The 5,504-nt window shown below is 36.1% G+C and overlaps 1 pseudogene; it reads left to right on the top strand.

The window, feature by feature from the left end:
• The first annotated feature begins 3,422 nt into the window (after nt 1-3,422).
• On the top strand, nt 3,423-4,553 carry LOC144664333 (histamine H2 receptor-like; annotated as a pseudogene).
• Nucleotides 4,554-5,504: the final 951 nt, after the last annotated feature.

Here is a 5,504-nt window from a genome sequence, read left to right as displayed (position 1 = left end):
AAAACAACGTTTTGACATCGTTCCCGATGTCATTATCAAGTAAATGCGTAAATCATTTCGTGTTTTTTTATAAATAGATCTTCAAATTATGCTAATAATTATAAGGTGATAAATATGAAAGTGACAAGAGAAGGTGGCTATTTGAAAACAATGCTAATTACAAAAACAATTTTGCTCGGATCGAGTCTGATTGGGTGTTAAGATCTGGTTTAAGATCTCTGATATATAGCATTTTATATATTAGACAGTCAAGTTTCCTCTTGCATTTCCTTAGGATGGTAAACTTGTCTTCAAGATTGTTAGGCTCCAGTTTGCGTTCTCTCTTTCAGTGATTTCCGATGGCTAAGCTCCGACGCGTTGATATATAAATGTCGACGTGTGAAGCCGAAATAGCTAGAATCGCACAAGCCACATTTGAATAAATAAACAATGCTTTGTTGATTGATCAGTGGAGGCTTTTTCTCTCTTGCCACGGAATTTAGCTTAATTTAGGTATCGGAAAATGCTGAAATTAAAATCAACCAAATTGGGTGAAATATAAAAAAGCCACTTAGAACAGAGAAGGAATATTTCAATAACACAGCAAATACAAATAATAATAATAATAATAATAATAATAATAATAATAATAATAATAATAATAATGGTTTATTTGCATTCCAAATAACAACTTTGTGCTTTTTTCTTCTGTGCAAATTATAAAAACTAAGATATGAGACTAAGATATATAGTAAAATATGATAAAAAGTTATGATATAATGTACAAGAATTAAGCTATAGTAAAAACATACAATATGTTAAGATAATATGAAAAATTGTAGGATAAAATGAAATTATAATAAATTGTCTGCGGCTTTTTTCTTGTAGTGAGCTTTTAAGAGGCGGTTGAACTCGTGCAGATCACTGGATGCAAAAGAAGGTACAGATGGTCAGCAATTGAAGAAGAGATTGAAACGGATTGCGATGTGGGATTTTGAAATACTGTTCGCTAATGTTGGGCTCAGTAAACAGTTTTTAAGTTAGTCTTGGTTGCTTGTAATTTTAAATTATAATACCCGGGAGACATTTGGTTGTTACGAAGCTATAGTTTTGTCGATTTAAATCCATAGAAGTTATTTATTCCAACTTAACATTAAGTTTCATAGCGAGTATTTGGCAAAATTTAATAAAATAGACTAAAGTCAGCCGTGATACGGTCTCTTTAAAGAAGCTGTCGCGATTTTTTGATCATTTTTATGATAAACAAAATTGCATTTAAATTAAGGAAACCTTCAAATGATAGTCTTCTAATGTAGACAAATGCCAAAGACGTTATAATAAACTGAAAATAAGCAAAGATGGTTTCGACTCAGGAAGATTAACCCTTGTATACGCTGAAATTACACAAAAACACGGGTTTTTTTAACCGTTAAATTGATTTTTTGGCGCTACGGTGCTAAATTTCTCTAAACGTTGCTAGAAATGCACTTTCTCACACTTTCTCGCACTTTCTCACCCAAGCCATTGGGCACCAACATGGCCGCTGGAAATTGATAAAAACATTTGGAAATCACTTCTGCTGTTAAAAGCGGTCAGTTTACCCTAATAAACAGGAAAACGTTTACGAAAACACTTCTCGCCAAACCTCGACTGTTGTTAAAAATTGCAGGATGCGGGTGTCTTTTTAAGCATGCGTGACAGCCTTCTGGCAGCAATCTTGATGTCGTGTGGCATGGCGTGGAACTCCGAATTTCTAAATGCTCTATCGGAAAGAAGGCGGGTGCTATCGCGCTAAAAACCTTCAACAATATATTTATTAAGGATGTCTAACAGCCAGCGAAGGATAAAAACTCAAAGGTCTTGCGATTTTGAATTTTAGAATTTTGATGACGTCACGTAAAACCACAAATAAGGGCTAAAACAGATTATATATATTACGAGCGACAAAAATAAGACAACTTTTAAAACGAGTCGTCTATGACAAAACCGCAAACGCTACGGGAAAATGTACTGGTCCAGCGGTAGTTTTTTATTTTTTTACCGACAATACAAATTTGCCAAGCCACTTATTTTGCCGAAACATCCGGCCGTCGCGTTCCCTATGATACATTTTGCAGTTTCTCTTTCACTGGTGCGAGAGGTTAATTTGTTTTCCGAATCAGTCATGGAGCCAATCGACCCAGCGTGTAAAAATTCAAATTTAATTTGTTCAATTTCAATATTTTACCTGCCACTCTATAACGATGCACTGTTATCTTTTGTTACTGTTTTTTTTTTTTTGCATTTGTTGCTTGGGTATATACAGTATACATATTGCCTTAAGATTCCAAATGTTCAGTAAACTGTAGTGTAATTTTTATGAACTAAAAGGTAAAGATCCCTAGCAGAAGATTTTTTGATCAGATTTGAAGGGATACAGCTTGTTGAGAGGCCAAAAATCACATTTTTTTAGTTTTCCACACAAATGTTTCAAAATTTTCTCGGGACCAGTGGCTCTGGCCAAATCAGCTTTAATATTACAGAGAATACACCGTCCAATGTTGAAAACCAAGAGTTAAAAGAATCTACCGAGAAATGATTATATCTGTGTTCATGTACTGTTTCATGATCAATTTATTGCGCTTGGCTAATTTCACGAAAGCAGCTCGTCTTCCGTAATTCCATGGACATCAATTTAGAACTTAATAAAGAAACAAGTTCTGGATAGTGTTTTCAATTGCCTCCAAGGCAATATAAGTAATGTATTTGAACTACTTTATAAGAACGCATCACGCTCTAAATACAACAAATAATATTAAATAATCAGTTTGTTGTCAGCCGCGCGCCGTTGACCTGGAGTTGGAGCTGTCAACAATGCGTAAGGCCTATGTAGTTTATTAAAATCGTAGCTGTTTGGCGATACACAATTTGTTTTTTTTAGTATATTTAACAAGTCATCTCGTGTGTGCCAACGTTCTTGGTGACTTCATGCCATACATTTGTTAATTTCAGACTTATGTCATACCGCAACTGCCACTTTCTTTTTTATTCATAAACTTTTACGTGCTATCAACGTAGATCAAGCAGGTCTCATAACGAATTTTAAGTGGATATTGTTTTCATCACAATTGAAATGTCCATTCACTACGTTTTCGAACTATAATGATTAATGGTTTTTTCCACAGCATCAAGCATATGCATATTTTTTGTGTTGCACTGGTTCTTAATTACGTAAGTCCTAATACAGTTATACTAACGGACCCCCTTGACGTTGCAGTTCCACGGCCGCTACCAGGCCAATATACAATTCTTCTTACATGTAAAAATAATTATTTTTAAAATTGCACTTGAGTTTTTTGTTCATTTAAGCATTTCCTATTCCATAAATATTTCAAGTGGATATTGTACTTTTTTGTATTTCTTCCTGTTTTTATCCATCGACGAGCAGTCGAAAGCTCTGCGTTTTGCGCGGATAGAATATATAACCAGAAAGCTTTTTAATGTAAGTTAGGAAACATTGGAAAGCACAAAGGTCTATTCTTCTCCCTGGCGCTGACATGCAAAGAAAAACGACAGATCTTTGAAGGAACTTACAATATAGCAGAAAATTCTTAGCGAACTTAATTAGGCTAAAAGACTTCACTGAGTCTACAACATGGCGAATTCGACTTGCGACATGCTGTTACAGTTCTCCCCATCCGTTATCTCTGGAGTTGAAGAACTTTATTCAACGTACATCGCTAATTGTGTCATCAACAGTTTTTTTCTCCTATACGACCATTATGCTGAACGTTGTGACAATCCAAGCGATAAGAAAAACTTCGTCGTTGCCAAAACCTGTAAAATCATTGCTCCTGAGTCTTGCTGTTTCTGATGTTGGTGTTGGTTTGCTGGGCGAGCCACTCCACATCTCCCTTTTGGTCAGATGGTTACAACAGAGTATTCCCGGATGTACCACCTATAAAACTTTTATCGTCGTCATGAATTTTCTTTGTATTGCTTCGTTCTTTGGTATTGTGGACATAAGTGTAGACAGATTCTTAGCAATTCATCTTCATCTCAGATACCTGGAACTCGCGACTCACAAGCGTGTTGTTGCCATGGTGATCACAATATGGGTGTTTAGTATACCTCTTTCTGTAATTTTGTTTTTGTTTCCATTTGATATTCGATCTATATTTTTGGCCACAGGTGGGGCTTTCTACCTCTTTCTTACAACAATAGCCTATTGGAGGATTTATTTGGTTTTGCGACGCCACAAAACCCAAACTCAATCTCTTCAAATATAAGAAGTACTACAAGCAGCACAGGATGGAAACATGGCAAATTTTGCGAGCATAAAAAAATCTGCTGTTCTTGTATTTTATGTATATCTCGTGTTTTTGATTTGTTACTTGCCTCGTTTCATGTTTTTGGCGGCCCGTAAAATCTAAGGACCAAGCTTTGCTTTGAAGAGATTTTCAGTGTACACATGGACACTGTTATTTCTCAATTCATCTCTGAACCCTTTGATTTACTGTTGGAAGATGAGACACATTCGACAAGCTATCATGGACATCCTGCGAAAAATCATACGTTGGTACAGAAATCGCTAAGCGGCACTAATTTTTTAGCCTTTATAACCTACGTGAAACGTATACAAAATTTAGAGAGGTGCCCGAGCAAGACAGTTAAATTTTAGAATTTCAAATAAAAGCGATTGACGTAATTGTGAATGAGTGTGGTTATGACAGCCAGTAGTTCCAGTAGTGTGTTGTCCTCGCCATCCCTTTGTTTAAGATATTTTAAGTCTACGGCGCAAGAAAAACAGTATATTTGAAATATCAAAACATGACTGCTGAAACCCAATCCCACGAAAGATTTTTTAGCATAACTGATAGAATCCTCGCGCGCTCATTGGTCAAGAGCAATGGTCCATGAGACCAAAAAAATTCAAGGACCTGTAGCGCAATGCAAGGCACCTTTCGAGAGAGAATTTGGCGCAACTTTTCCTATCAACGAAAACCGCGAATTTTTCGCGAAATTTTGGGACGAAATGTCCGTCAACCCGTCGACTTCAAACAGAAAATAATGTGATCTTTCGCGCTGTCAAGCGCGTGGAATTCGCACTGATTTCCCTCTAATTCGTCGATAAAGTTTCAATGTTGTTGCAAGAAACAAATCAACAAAATAAATTGCATACATTCACGCACATCCTATTAATTGAAATTGATTCACGGACCGAGTATCGCTATAAAAAGGTCTTCACTATTTTCATTGGCTCTGGTATTTCTTGATTCATCTTTGAACCCTGATGTTTATTGTTAGGCAATACCTATGAGATATTACCTTTTTTGGGGAAAATTCCCGTTGAGACTAACCGTTCCATTTGTTTTCCTACTAGAAAACCCCGTTTTTCCATACAAATGGTAAACGGCCCTGAGCACTGTCTATGATTGGATGTTGCTCTTATAAACCAATCACAGAGACTTCTCAGATCTGGTTAGTACAACGTCATTAGTGGGGAACTTTTCATGTAATGGTACAATAAAGACACACAAACTACC

The sequence above is a fragment of the Oculina patagonica genome, chromosome 8 (assembly GCF_052425735.1).
Source record: "Oculina patagonica isolate OP01 chromosome 8, crgOcupat, whole genome shotgun sequence".
In the NCBI taxonomy this organism is placed as follows: Eukaryota; Metazoa; Cnidaria; class Anthozoa; order Scleractinia; family Oculinidae; genus Oculina; species Oculina patagonica.
The sequence above is the reverse complement of the archived record's forward strand: the minus strand, read 5'-3'. Positions and strand labels throughout refer to the sequence as shown.